Here is a 16,119-nt window from a genome sequence, read left to right as displayed (position 1 = left end):
GATCTTTCAAAAATGACATTGTGTACCAAACTCCGTTAAAATAATCAGCACTTTTAAGTGACAGTATTTTACTGCTGTGTGTTCAGCAGAAACACAGTGCAGACTTTACTGAAGCAGTTTGTAACAACATTACACACACACACACACACACACAGAGAGAGACAGAAAGTCTTTGTTGAGCGTGGGAAAATGTTTAGAGAGACTCATTAGAGCTGCTGAGGCCTGAGAGGCTCTATTGATGCTCTCTCACACACACACACACACACACACATTAACACACACTCTGTCTCTGCCCCCCCCCCCCCCAGGTCTCTGGGAAACAGTCGGAGCGAACAGGAACGATCCGTAAACACGGCGCTTCCACCAGGTTCACTTCTGTTTTTCTTTATTGCAAATCACAGACATGAGAAAACACGTATGTACTGCTGGTTAAAGGCTTAATACATTCTGACAAGAAAGACCAAATAAAAAGCATAATAACAGAAGAAAGAATTCAGCAGGATATCATTTATATATCAGGGTTTGTAGAGTGCTGAATAGTTTGGATGTTTGTCACATTTAATTCATAAAAAACTCTAAATAAAGTTTTTCTGTTACACAATTGACTTTTGTGAAATGATGAGAAATGTTACTAAGATAACAAAAAGATATCTGATATTTAACCGTTTTTAATGTGAAAAGCAGACATAAAAAGCAAACATCAACGGACAGAAATGTTTCAGCAGACTCCACTATTATACTACTATATATTATTAACAAGTTCCTGTTTCACGCACACATCTCTAACTGGGTCTGTGTGTGTGTGTGTGTGTGTGTGTGTGTGTGTCAGGTCCACCAAACCCCCGGAGCCAGTGCAGTGTCCCATGGTGCCCCCTGTCAGCGGGTAATAATATTTATTTCTGTGCAAATGTAACTTACATTCATTGTTTCACTATTATATACATAGTTAGGCAAATCTTCTGTTGCTTATTGTCCCGGTGTGTGTTTGTGTTGATCTTTTTTTTATGTAATTATATATATATATATATATATATATATATATACATGAAATCAGTTACAACGTCAAGACTATAACATCAGCAGCTTTAGGGGCACATCAATATTGGAATAATTAGCAGCCTTGTTCATAATACAGGTTTATCAGCCAGTGTGATATGATGTATGTCCAGAATCTATCCCATGCTGGTACTTTATCTTTTTTTTACCGTGTTTATCCTGTAAAAACTATCCTGCATATGCTCATATATGAAGCTGTTTTTACCATGGTGTTGGCCCATTCTTTTAATGCCGGAGTTTTATATGTTTTCCAGTGTTTAAGTATCGTCCTGGCAGCCACTGTAATGCCAACCATGATTACAGAGAACTCTGTACTTGATATGTTGTGCAATTGACTTCTGTCACCTAATAGACAGAGTCTGGGAGATATTGGTAGGTTAGGATTTCTTCCGGCCCAGTTACCGAAATATTCCAAAATGATTCTCCAGAAGGGCTGGATAGTTGGGCATTCCCAAATACAGTGTAATAGAGTGCCTGCTTCTTTCTGACATTTCCAACACAAATTATTCTCATTCTATATGATCTTAAAGGTGTCCAATAATATCTGTGTATTATTTTATATTGGGTGAATTTCCCTTTTACTTCCCTTATGTATTTTCCATTGTCAGATACAATTTTCAACCATGCCCTGTCCTCCATTATACATCCTAGGTCTTTCTCCCGTATTACTTTTATGTTATTACGGTCATTGCTGAGCAGTTGGTTGGTAGTTTTATAGAATACGGAAGCTTGATGGCACTCCTCAGGTAGTGTGAAGTAGTCCCTGATGTGGTTTCCAACTGTGAACTGAATCTTGGTGGTAATACAGCTCCTGATTTGTAGGTACAAAAATGTTCTTTCCCCTTGAGCTTGTATTTTCTAGAAAAGTCTGAGTATGACACAGACAAGTCCTCTTCAAAAAGATCAACAATGTTACATATACCATTATTATGCCATTTCTTCCAAAATACTGATGTCTTCCCAATTTTAATCATAGAGTTATGCCATAGAGAGGAGTAGGAGTGCTTATGGTGTGACAGTTTAAACATCTTATGTATTTTAGTCCAAATTTCTTTGGAGTGTGACATGATAGGATTGGATAAGTCAGGTAAAGACTGGGAGAGTCTATAGGTGAAAATGGAAATGCCAACTTATTTTCAATTAATTTATTATCTTTAGTCCAGTGCTTGGCTATTTTGGCCATTTCGAAGAAAATACAATACAATCTCGAGGTCTGGCAGTCCCAGTCCTCCTTTATCTCTAGGTGAACACATTTTGCTTAGCTTAATTCTGGGCATTTCCCCCTCCCACAAGAAGTCTTTTATTATTGTGTCATATCGTTTACAAATCTGTGGAGAAATAGTAACTGGTACCATCATAAGTATGTAATTGAATTGTGGTGATGTAAGATCACCATTTTTATAACGTTAACCTTTCCCCATAATGTAAGCCTAATTTTACTCCATTTATCTAAATTTGTTTTTGTTTTTATTTTTGTAGTACTGGTTCAAAGTTTAATGCCGGCATTTCCTCCACATCCTGGCTTAGTTTTATTCCCAGGTATTTCATCCCTTTTGGAACCCATTTAAACCCAAACTGTGTCACTAAAGTTGAATTACATAATCCTGAAATACTTTGTCCAATTAATCTTGTATCCTGATAATTTGGAATATGATTTCATTGTGTCCATTAAGTGGGGTATCGAATTCAATGGGTCTTTTACCAGCATCAAAATGTCATCCGCGTACAATACAATTTGTGCTCTTTCCTGCCTCCATCCACCCCCTTAATATTTCCATTCCTTATTATAGCAATAGCCAGAGGTTCCAATACGAAATTTAACAATAATGGGGATAAAGGGCAGCCCTGGCGGGTTCCTCTAGTGAGATTGAATAGGAGTGATATTAAACCATTGGTTATCACCGCTACCTTTGGGCTTTTATATAATGTTTTGATCCAGCTAATAAATGTTTGTCCTAATCCAAAATATGATAAGACTAAAAACAACTTCTCAGCATCAACTGGAAGGGCAACGACTGGATCCGTTCCTGTCCTACTGGACCACATCAAGTGTAAAAGTCTTCTCATATTGTCTGTGGATGACCTGCATAAATCCCACTTGGTCAGGGTGTATGATGCTTGGTAATGCACTTTCCAGACGTAAGGCCAAAATCTTGGTTACAATTTTGCAATCCAGGTTAATTAAATTCAGAGGTCTATAATTTGCAGGATCTGCTGTATCCCTGTCTATTTTAGGTATTAGAGATATCAAGGCCTCATAGAATGTTAGAGGGAGAGATCCTAATGTGAATGCCTCATTATATACGCCTTTCAATATTGGTGCCAGGATGTCTATATATTGCTTGTAATATTCCACCGGGAATCCATCCCTGCTTTCATGCATGAAACAGCCTTCCTGATGTTTCTGTTATTGGGCTGTCCAACCAACTCAATCTGTTCAGTTGACAGTTTAGGCATATTAATGTTAGTAAAGAAGTCCGTCAATTCGTCCTGTTGGGGATTAAAGTCCGAAGTGTATAATTCTTTATAAAACTGTTGTAGAACCCCATTTATTTCCTTTGTTGAGGAAACTAATGTATTGTCTTTTTTAATTGCTGGTATCACATTATGAGAGTCTTGTTGCTTTAGTTGTCTAGCAAGTAGCTTGACTGTTTTCTCTCCCCCTTCATAGAATCTTGTCCCAAGCCTAAATAAAGCATATTCTACTTTTTTATTATAGATTTCCTGCAGCTGGAACTTAAGCTTACATAGATGTTGATATAGCTTATCCAAAAATTTTTTTGATAGTTCCATTTACGGATTTTTGATTGCATTTTCCAATTCCATTAACTTTTTTGTGTACTCTTTTTTTTTTTTTTTTTTTTTTAGATGATTGTGCTTTCATTTTCCCTGTAATATAAGTCTTAGACGCCTCCCATTCGATTGCTCTTGTATCAGTGGTGCCAGCATTGATTTCAAAGAGAGATTTAATATCCCCCTTCAACAGGAGTGTAAAGTTTTTATCTTGTAATAACCACGTATTCATTCTCCATCTACCTTTCTTCTCTACATCAGTATTTATATCAATGGTCTGAGAGGGTGATTGCATTTTTTTTACACTTCACAACTTGTCTTATAATGGTATTTGAAATAAAAAACAGGTCGATCGTAGAGTAAGATTTTTGGCAATGTGAGAAGAAAGTGTATTCCCTTCCAGTAGGATTTATCAATCGCCATATGTCGACCAACCCTACATCCTCGTTCATCATATGAATTGCAGCTCCATCCTATACCCTATTTGCTTCTATCTAGACAGGAATCCAAGACTTGATTAATCCAAGACTTGATTAAAGTCTCCTGCCAAAATTATTTGACCTTCCATTTCTCCCAATGTCTTATATTCACATCATGAAAAAAGTGTGAATCACCTTTATTCGGCGCATAGATATTGTATAGTATCGTCTTGGACCCGTTGATCAGTGCTTGTATACAAACCATTCTACCTTCTTTATTCTTGACTTCTTTGAGCAAAGTAAAACTTAAATTTTTGTTTATTAATATTATTACTCCATTCTGCTTACTGGAGAATGAGGCATTGAAAACATGTCCAACCCAGCTCCGTTTCAGTTTCAGTGCTTCTCCTTCTTTAAAGTGCGTTTCCTGTAGAAAAGCTATGTCCGTCTTATTATGCTTCAGATAAGTCAACACCTTCCCTCTCTTAATAGGGTTCCCACATCCATTGATATTCCAGCTTATGCATTGTACATGGTACCTAGACATATTTTACATGTGAATAGTAGTCTATGCCTGTAAGACAAAGTTTTATATCAATATTAGTTATGTCCCCCCAAAGCGCTTCTTGTAATTGCCATGTCACGTTTGCATCATTTCCTCTTTTATCCGTCATCACCAAACGCAGCTTAACACACATCTTAACAGTGCAAACCATAACACTTCCAGAAAAGGAAGCATATAGGAAAAAAAACTGAGAGAAAACACCTAACTCAAAAGAAGCCCACAAAACACATGGGGCCTCTGGCTTTCCTCCAGCCATCTAAAACGAACAGAAAAGAAAACCCTAGGGTTAGGGTTAGTTAAAAGTGTGGAGTATTGTGAGAAATATTAAGTAAATATTGGTGGGTGAGCAGAGCTCCCTTAGTGTGCCGCCATCTTGCTCGACGTACCCACGTGACTCTGTGTGTGTTGATCTTAACTGTTCTTGTTTTTATGCTGTTGTCTTTTAGGGAAGTAGAAGCACTTTGTGTTTTGCAGTCAAAATGAAAATAAAAGATCTTTGATCATTAAGTTTCAGCTCTGATCCCAAATGTTTCTTCTGAAACTTTCTGTGTTTCCTGATTCTGTGTCTCAGCTCTAGTTTTGGGAAACCTGTGGCTGCGCCCACCATCCCCTCCACCTACCAGGCTCCACCTGAGAGTGACATCATCAGCACCCTGCTGCTTGATGCCCCACCCCCCCTCCTCTCCCTCAGTATGATGATGTCACTGACGCCCCGGCTCTGCCCCCTCCACCTCCTGAATCGCCCGGAGAGATGTCGGCCTTGCCCCCCCCTCCGCCTCCCCCTCCTCCTTCAGAGGCTGTGACCAATTACAGCGCAGCACCGCCACCGGCTCCGCCCCTCAGCCTAGAGACAGGTCAGGGTGAAACCAAAACATCTTCAGCTGTTTCAGGCTCCGTCTCCAGCGCTTTCATTTGAGTTTTGAGCCCAAAGTGATCTCAGTGTGTTTTTATCTCCAGTAGAAGAACTAATCTCTGTTTAAACTAACACGCCCAAACCTCATATCTCATCATCATCCTGGTATACTGGACATCAACAGGAGGCAGCGTGGAGACTCCGCCCACTGCTGGTAGTTACCATGGTAATGTTAGTAGCTTTAAGTCTCAGAGAACGAGACGTTGTGACCGATAAGACCCAATCAGGAGGACAAACGGCGTCAGTGTTGCCAAAGGTCTCCGTTTGAAACACAACCCCACAGATTCCAAACCAAAACGGGTCAGAACACCAAAGCAGGGGGAATGAGAGGGGGAAACACCAGAGCAGGGGGGAATGAGAGGGGGAAACACCAGAGCAGGGGGAATGAGAGGAGAAAACACCAGAGCACGGGGTAATGAGAGGGGGAAACGCCAGAGCAGGGGGAATGAGAGGGGGAAACACCAGAGCAGGGGGAATGAGAGGGGGAAACACCAGAGCAGGGGGAATGAGAGGGAGGAAACACCAGAGCAGGGGGAATGAGAGGGGGAAACACCAGAGCAGGGGGAATGAGAGGGAGGAACACCAGAGCAGGGCGAATGAGAGGGGCAACACCAGAGCAGGGGGAATGAGAGGGGCAACACCAAAGCAGGGGGAATGAGAGGGGGAAACGTAGCAGAACATATTCCTTTAAAGCAAAATGTAGCAGTGGAGATGTAGCCTGAGTTAAATAAACATTTTGCTGCATTCTGTCGGGCCTGAACTGGATTCTAAATGTGTAAATCTGTCTTTGGTCAAACTGAGTGACAGCATGATGACATCACAATGACATGACGTCTCCTCTGTCTCCTCAGTGGTGGAGGAGAGCAGCTTCCCCCCCCCCTCTCCTCCCCCCCCTCCTCCCTCTGATGATGACGGCTTCCCTCCGCTGCCCAATGAGCTGCCAGCCCCACCCCCTCCACCTCCACCCAGCCAGGAAGTAGACGGTACCTGTCTGTCTGTCTGTTTGCGAGTGTTGCATGTGTGATGTGTCAACTCCTTCATACAAAAAGCTTTTACAGAAATGCAGAAAGACTGCTGCTGTTTCTAAAGCCACACTACCAAACTCCATTCATAAAAGGGCAATTTAAGCCTTTACTACTTCTCTGGTGTTTTTCTGTTTCTTCTCTTCTGTGGCGTTTTCCCGCTCAGTTTCTTCTGCTTGATGTTTTCCTTCAGTGACCCTCCCGTCCAGGAGGAGTCGCCACCGCCGCTCGCCGCCCACTACTCGCTCTCTGTCTCTGAGAGTCCGTTCTGGTCCTGCCTCCCGCTGCCGCTACACGCACTCTCTCTTCCTGCCCGCTGTCCAATCATGTAAGCCCACAGAGGAAGAAGCTATCATCCAATAGAAACTCAGTACAGATTAAAAAGAAAGAAAAAATGCTAGGCATAATCATTACACCTGAAAGATGTTGAGACCTTTATTTTGACTATTTTTTTTACTGTGTCTGGTTTCCAGAACAGAAAAAGAAACCAATAAACACTGATTGGTTCCAAGAGTCTTTAAGGATGTTTGGGGTACTAGGAGTTCTTCAAGACATTTTAAGAGTCCTTGAGGAAAGTTTAAGAGTCCTTGAGGAGGTTACACCAATCATTGAGGAGAACCTACGGGTCCTTAAGAAGGTTTGGGGAGTATCCTTGAGGATGTTAGGAGCAGGGTTCCCCCAATCAATATTAGTATTTAGTGCCGGTTCCCTAGTGGACTTCTTTAGCAAGTTTTGTCTTTAAGCTTTTTGAGTGTTATTTATATATTATCTGATCTAGCTTTTCCAACATTTCAGACATAGATATGGAGATAATAATGGTCCAAAATGATGTCAAATTGCATTCTGTGTTGGAATGTAACATTTCCTTGAGGGAGGAACCCTAAACCCCCCACCAAAAACGTGCATCTTAGTCTTCCACAAACTGTGGGAAAACACTGGTTAGGGGTACTAGGAGTCCTTGAGGATGTTACACCAATCATTAATGGGTCTTTGAGAAGGTTTGGGGCTTTGGTGCTTGGCTGGTTGGGGTGGTTCTAGAGGTAATTTAGGTCCTAGAGGAAGTTGTAGGAGTTCTTGAGGATGTTTGGGGTACTAAGAGTCCTTGAGGGGGTTAGTTGGTCTTTGGGAACGTTCTACCCTATCTTCAGGAAGTTGTTGTTCTTGAGTTTTTTTCTAAGGGGCATTGAGTCAATTCAAGAAGTCCTTGAGGATGTTTGTGGTAGAAAGAGTGCTTGAGGAAAGTTTGAGGAGTGTTAAAGGAGATGCTGGGGTCATCAATTAAGTCATAGGTGTCCTAGAGAAAGTGCTACGAGCTTTAGGTAGGCTATGAGATGTGTCAGGACTTTTAAGGGTAGGTGCCAAAAGTCATTTCTAGGGATGCTTAAAGAAAATTCATGGGGCCTTTAAGAGGTTTCCAGGACTGATTTGGGCAAGACTGCGAACCTGGAGTAAGTTTCAAGATTGAGGAATTCCAATCGTCTTTACGAAAGTCTCAGGAGTTCCAACACAAATGTCTCCCAAGGGAGACAAATAAAGAAACCTTACCCTTGCCCTTGGTTAGGGGGTCTGTGAGAACTCTATGAGGGCCTTGAGTAAGTTTCAGGATTTAGGAATTCTAGTTATCCTTAAAGCCGGACTGCTGGACTGGGCTTAAGAAGGTCTCAGGAGGAAGTTGTTGGTCCTTGAGAACTGTTTAAGGGCCTTGAGGATGCTGCAGGAGTCCCAGAAGAGGATCCAGGACTTTCAGGGGTTACTGGGTTCTAAGGGTATTTCAAGAGGTTGCAGTGAGTCTTAGGTTCTAAAGAGCCTTGAGGAGGTTCCTAAAGTCCTTGAGGGGGTTTATAAGGGCCGTTAGGACATTCAGGAGTCATTGAGGAAGTTGTAAAAGTCCTGAAGACGATTCCAGGAAGGTTGCAGACCTTTATTTTATCAGATGATACTTCAGTCTGGAGCTCTGTGTCTCTGCAGATTATCTATGAACACAAACACAGGTGATACTGACTAGTCTCTCTGTCTGTGTGCTGTCTGTCTGTCTGTCTCTCTGTCTGCCTGTCTATCTGCCTGCCTGTCTGTCTCTCTGTCTCTCTTACCTGTCTGTCTGTCAGTGATGATCCCCCCTCCTCCCCCCTACCCCCCCCCCAACGCTCCTCCTCCCTCCTTCCCTTTGCTACCGCGCTCCTCTTCTTCCTCACATCGACTCTGCTTACCTGCTCGCCTCCAACACCTGGGTAAGAAACACTAACTACTGTTACTGAGACAAAATGTTTCCTTCAGTCTGAACAGGAAGTCACAGAAATACTCACATCCTGTTAGATGTGATTTATTTAAGTGTTATCAGACCATATATCACCTTGTTTAGATTCTGACAGAGCAGCTCTGCAGGCGATCTGTTGCTGATGTTAAATACAACTGACTGTAGATCAGTGGTTCTCAAACGTATCACTCAAATGTCAGGGGTCCGGAACAATTGGCAATAACAAAAAAACTGTTAATCAACTTACTTCTAACTTTTAAGCAACGTACACTACCGGTCAAAAGTTTGGGGTCACTTAGGAATTTCCATTGTGTTTTTAATCAGGGCAGTAGTTTGCAGATTACATTATGTGCTTACATAATTGTAAAAGAGTTCTCGACTGAAGAGTAGACAGAAGTGGGTGATCTTTAATTCAATATCTACATTGCCCATTATCAGCAACCATTTACTGAATGGTCCAAAGGCTCATTCTGTTTACTAATCTGATATCATTTTAAAAGACTAACTGAAAAAACATTGGAGAACCTTTTTCAATTATCTAAGCACATAATGTAATCTGCTGCCCTGGTTAAAAAAACAATGCAACTGATCTCTGGTATTCTGTCTGGAATGGAGTGGAATTGACATTTCTCCAAACTTTTGACTGGTAGTGTACATTCAAGTTAAGTTCTCTGTTTTCCTGGTCAACCTTTGGACCGATACCACTACATACAGTATATTTGTATGTAAATATATATATATAGATAGATAGATAGATAGATAGATAGATAGATAGATAGATAGATAGATTAAAAAAAAATATATATATATATATATATATAAATTCTGTATCGGCGGATTCCTTTTGGGTCTGATTATCGTCCATCTTGTCCTATGCCAGCAGTACTACACATCAGAGTACACACACACACACACACACACACACACACACACACACACACACACACACGCACACACAGACACATGCAGGCATGCACACACAGACAGCACAAAGACAGACAGACAGACAGACAGACAGCATATAAAATCAGCTCTGCTGCTTTCTGCCTAAGCCCCTCCTCCTTAACCTGACCGGCCAATCACAGCTGTCACTCACAGGATCTGTGTCTCTTAGATCTGGAGCTCCCAGCCACGCCCCCTCCTCTCCTATTGGACGATCTCGGAGGGTTTGATGACCTCATGCCTCCCCTCCCTCCACCGGTAGACTACGACACGGACGAGCCCCCACAATACCTCGAGAAAGGTACTCTTACTACCTCTACTACTACTACATATACTGAATATAGATTACTACTTTTACTTCTACTACAGATATAGATACAAGAAAAAATATATATGTGTATATGTATATATACTGTGTGTCTCTCCGTTTTCTGTCAAGTGGCGGTGCTGTACAGCTACGAGGCGTCCAAACCAAACGACCTGTCGCTCACCATCGGTGACGTCATCTACCTGATGCATCGCCACAGCGACGGCTGGTGCGAGGGGGTTCTCCGTGGCAAACGGGGCTTCTTTCCTGAGAAGTACGTCCAATCATGTGGCTAAAGACTGAAGCCCCGCCCCCCCAACAGGAAACACAGGAAGTCTTTTAGGAACGTTAAGTTACATAATAAAACATATATATATATGTACAAACACAGAGAGAGAAAGAGAGAGAGAGAGTTCATTAATGATAATACAAATTATCAAAAATTTAAAAAAATTCTAAAACAAATCAACATTTTAAAAAGTTTTCGTCAATTTAAAATGACGTTCACTTTTAAAAGAAAAAATAAAGTAATGTTTCAGTACAACACAATATGGTGAAGAGTTCTTTTTGTGTTTATAGTTTAAGTATAAAAGTTTATTTTAAAGAGTTATTTCTAAAAGAAAGTCTAACAAACTGATGTTATGTATTTATATATGTGTTTATATATAACTACAGAATAAAAGCGTTAATAACAGAGTAACAACAGAGTTAATCTCTCTTTAACCCTCCGAGATTAAAAGACCAAACTCAGATTCAAAGTGATATTACAACATTTCATTTCAGATATTTATTTACTATTTTAATCACATATAACATAAAGACTTTGGTAAAACAATTTGTACAACACATTCAACCCAATAATATATTCTGGGCCTTTTCACAAGTTTTTATCCTTTTTTTTCAACGTTTTTGTCGCATTTCTGGAGTTCTTTTTTTGTTAGTTTTTTCTCCTTTTTTTCAGAAAATGTATATATATGTATATGTGTGTAAATGTGTGTGTGTGTGTGTGTATATGTGTATATATATATACACACATATATACATATACAAACAAACTATTAATACTCCGATGTTTCTTAGAAAGTGATCATCAGGAAAATGTAGTTAAAGTATTAAAACGTTGTAGAAAGTGTAAATGATCCAAACAGTTGTGTGTTTAATGGTCTACACACACATACACACACACACACACACACACACACACACACACACACACACACACACACATATATATATATATATATACAAACACACACACACACACACACACACACAGACACACACACACAACAGTTGTGTGTGTAATGGTCTGATCATCTCAGCTGGACTTGTAGTCATTATATTGTTGGCTAGTTTACTTTAGAATCAAACATCAGATTTATAAACTACATGTAACTAGTAACTAAAGTAACTAGTAACTAAAGTAACTAGTAACTAAAGCTGGAACAGATGAATGTAGTGGAGTAACTAAAGTAACTAGTAACTAAAGCTGGAACAGATGAATGTAGTAGAGTAAAAAGTACAGTATTTCTCTCTGAAATGTAGCGGAGTAGAAGTAGAAAGTGGCATGAAAAGAAATGACTGAAGTAAAGTACAAGTACCTCAACATTTGGACTCAAGTACAGTACTGGAGTAGATGTAGTTAGTTACATTACATTGGTTGTATGTGTGTGTATATATATATATATATATATATATATATATATATATATATATATATATATATATATATATATATATAAATAAAACAGCTCAGTTACAAGATGTCTGGATACTTCAGAGTTACGACTGTCTAATGATCCTTAAACGTGTGAATTATTAACAACGATAAATAAATTAATGAAGCTCTGAACTACATGTTTCCTTTTTCTTTGTTTTTTTGTTTTAACTAGTGCAGAGCCCGTTGAAAATGTGCCTGTTTGGAATGGGTGATTGCTTGACCTGTGGTATTGCTGCTTGTAGAATTCTTCAAAACCAAATTGTACCCCAAAATGACTTACAGAAGGACCCTAAACCACTTAATATGCAACTCCACTGTATAGCCTGCTACTGACTTACAGTATAGGCTACTTCTACATCAGAGGAAGACCTTGTAGGCCTACCTACTACTGTATTTACCTGACAGAGAACGCTGCAGATTCAGAATGTAATCACCAAATATCACAATGACAATGTGGAGTAATCAGACATTAGCCTCATGGACTCATGGCAGTGTGCTACCCACCCGGCCCGTTATGAGAGCTAAACAGAACCTTTCTGCATTCATCAACCACCAGAACCGTACTGTGTGTGTGTGTGTGTCGCAGAGAGAGAGAGAGAGACACGTCTTGTGTCATATGATCGTTAACAAATTTAATGTTTCAGCAGAGGTGTTAATTTCCATACAGGTTTAGTGGCTTGACGGTGAAGTATGGATTTGATTTGTGGGGTATTTTGGCGACGGTAATGTTATTAGTGTTGTAAGTTAGCAGTAGACTTAACGGTTCGAGAGATATGTGCATAACAGACAGACGTTCCTACAATTTATAGATAGATGATTGTCTTTTTATGGAAAGAGAGACAAAAGTATTTGAATCGACGCCGGCCCCAGCCTTTAGCCGGGGTCAAAATTCTTTCTTATTCTTTATTTTATGAAGGGCAACACACATTAATCAACATTTCTGTAAATGTGCCAGTTTTAGCCAGCCAGCTAATTTTCAACTGTAGTTCCTTTGGCCAGATGATTTTAGACCAGAGTATAACCATCATCAATTCATCCATCCATCCATCTTCATCCGCTTATCCGGGGTCGGGTCGCGGGGGTAGCAGCTCCAGCAGGGGACCCCAAACTTCCCTTTCCCGGGCCACATTAACCAGCTCCGACTGGGGGATCCCGAGGCGTTCCTAGGCCAGGTTAGAGATATACAGTCAGGTCCATAAATATTGGGACATCGACACAATTCTAATCTTTTTGGCTCTATACACCACCACAATGGAGTTGAAATGAAACGAACAAGATGTGCTTTAACTGCAGACTTTCAGCTTTAATTTGAGGGTATTTACATCCAAATCAGGTGAACGGTGTAGGAATTACAACAGTTTGTATATGTGCCTCCCACTTTCTAAGGGACCAAAAGTAATGGGACAATTGGCTGCTCAGCTGTTCCATGGCCAGGTGTGTGTTATTCCCTCATTATCCCATTTACAAGGAGCAGATAAAAGGTCCAGAGTTCATTTAAAGTGTGCTATTTGCATTTGGAATCTGTTGCTGTCAACTCTCAATATGAGATCCAAAGAGCTGTCACTATCAGTGAAGCAAGCCATCATTAGGCTGAAAAATCTAAACAAACCCATCAGAGAAAGAGCAAAAACATTAGGTGTGGCCAAATCAACTGTTTGGAACATTCTTAAAAGAAAGAACGCACCGGTGAGCTCAGCAACACCAAAAGACCCGGAAGACCACGGAAAACAACTGTGGTGGATGACCGAAGAATACTTTCCCTGGTGAAGAAAACACCCTTCACAACAGTTGGCCAGATCAAGAACACTCTCCAGGAGGTAGGTGTATGTGTGTCAAAGTCAACAATCAAGAGAAGACTTCACCAGAGTGAATACAGAGGGTTCACTACAAGATGTAAACCATTGGTGAGCCTCAAAAACAGGAAGGCCAGATTAGAGTTTGCTAAACAACATCTAAAAAAGCCTTCACATTTCTGGAACAACATCCTATGGACAGATGAGACAAAGATCAACTTGTACCAGAGTGATGGGAAGAGAAGCGTATGGAGAAGGAAAGGAACTGCTCATGATCCAAAGCATACCACCTCATCAGTGAAGTATGGTGGTGGTAGTGTCATGGCGTGGGCATGTATGGCTGCCAATGGAACTGGTTCTCTTGTATTTATTGATGATGTGACTGCTGACAAAAGCAGCAGGATGAATTCTGAAGTGTTTCGGGCAATATTATCTGCTCATATTCAGCCAAATGCTTCAGAACTCATTGGACGGCGCTTCACAGTGCAGATGGACAATGACCCGAAGCATACTGCGAAAGCAACCAAAGACTTTTTTAAGGGAAAGAAGTGGAATGTTATGCAATGGCCAAGTCAATCACCTGACCTGAATCCGATTGAGCATGCATTTCACTTGCTGAAGACAAAACTGAAGGGAAAATGCCCCAAGAACAAGCAGGAACTGAAGACAGTTGCAGTAGAGGCCTGGCAGAGCATCACCAGGGATGAAACCCAGCGTCTGGTGATGTCTATGCCTTCCAGACTTCAGGCTGGAATTGAATGCAAATGATTTGCAACCAAGTATTAAAAAGTGAAAGTTTGATTTATGATTGTTAATCTGTCCCATTACTTTTGGTCCCTTAAAAAGTGGGAGGCACATATACAAACTGTTGTAATTCCTACACCGTTCACCTGATTTGGATGTAAATACCCTCAAATTAAAGCTGAAAGTCTGCAGTTAAAGCACATCTTGTTCGTTTCATTTCAACTCCATTGTGGTGGTGTATAGAGCCAAAAAGATTAGAATTGTGTCGATGTCCCAATATTTATGGACCTGACTGTAATCCCTCCACCTAGTCCTGGGTCTCCCCCGAGGCCTCCTCCCAGCTGGACGTGCCTGGAACACCTCCCTAGGGAGGCGCCCAGGGGGCATCCTTACCAGATGCCCGAATCACCTCAGCTGGTTCCTTTTGACGCGAAGGAGCAGCGGCTCTACTCCGAGCTCCTCACGGATGACGGAGCTTCTCACCCTATCTCTAAGGGAGACGCCAGGTACCCTCCTGAGGAAACCCATCTTGTACCCTGGATCTTGTTCTTTCGGTCATGACCCAGCCTTCATGACCATAGGTGAGGGTAGGAACAAAAACTGACCGGTAGATTGAGAGCTTTGCCTTCTGGCTCAGCTCTCGTTTCGTCACAACGGTGCGATAAATTGAATGTAATACCGCACCCGCTGCGCCGATTCTCCGACCAATCTCCTGCTCCATTGTTCCCTCACTGGCGAACAAGACCCCAAGGTACTTGAACTCCTTCACTTGGGGTAAGGACTCATTCCCTACCTGGCGAAGGCACTCCATCGGTTTCCTGCTGAAAACCATGGCCTCCGATTTAGAGGTGCTGATCCTCATCCCAGCCGCTTCACACTCGGCTGCGAACCGATCCAGTGAGTGTTGAAGGTCACATGCCGATGATGCCATCAGGACCACATCATCTGCAAAAAGCAGCGATGAGATCCCCAGCCCACCGAACTGCAACCCCTCTCCACCCCGACTACGCCTCGATATCCTGTCCATAAATACTACAAACAGGATTGGTGACGGTTGCAGCCCTGGCGGAGGCCAACTCTCACCTGAAACGAGTCCGACTTACTGCCGAGAACCCGGACACAGCTCTCGCTTTGGTCGTACAGAGATTGGATGGCCCTGAGAAGGGACCCCCTCACCCCGTACTCCCGCAGCACCTCCCACAGTATCTCCCGGGGCACCCGGTCATACGCCTTCTCCAGATCCACAAAACACATGTAGACTGGTTGGGCATACTCCCAGGCTCCCTCCAGGATCCTTGCAGAGTAAAGATCTGGTCCGTTGTTCCACGACCAGGACGGAATCTGCATTGTTCCTCTTCAACCTGAGATTCGACTATCGACCGAACCCTCCTTTCCAGCACCTTCGAGTAGACTTTACCGGGGAGGCTGAGAAGTGTGATACCCCTGTAATTGGCACACACCCTCTGGTCCCCCCTTTTTAAAAAGGGGAACCACCACCCCCGGTCTGCCACTCCTTAGGCACCGTCCCAGACTTCCACGCAATGTTGAAGAGGCGTGTCAACCAAGACAACCCCTCCACACCCAGAGCTTT

General features: G+C 41.8%; 1 pseudogene across 1 annotated transcript; it reads left to right on the top strand.

Annotated features, from left to right (window-relative positions):
• Positions 1 to 287: 287 nt before the first annotated feature.
• Positions 288 to 11,508, top strand: LOC144513890 (uncharacterized; annotated as a pseudogene). The gene is made up of 6 exons (XR_013501194.1): positions 288 to 367; positions 830 to 883; positions 5,405 to 5,687; positions 6,598 to 6,729; positions 10,137 to 10,265; positions 10,404 to 11,508. The product of XR_013501194.1 is annotated as an uncharacterized LOC144513890 (transcript).
• Positions 11,509 to 16,119: the final 4,611 nt, after the last annotated feature.

This window comes from Sander vitreus, unplaced genomic scaffold (genome assembly GCF_031162955.1).
Source record: "Sander vitreus isolate 19-12246 unplaced genomic scaffold, sanVit1 ctg370_0, whole genome shotgun sequence".
Taxonomy (NCBI): domain Eukaryota; kingdom Metazoa; phylum Chordata; class Actinopteri; order Perciformes; family Percidae; genus Sander; species Sander vitreus.
This window is presented reverse-complemented; position numbering and strand designations above follow the sequence as displayed.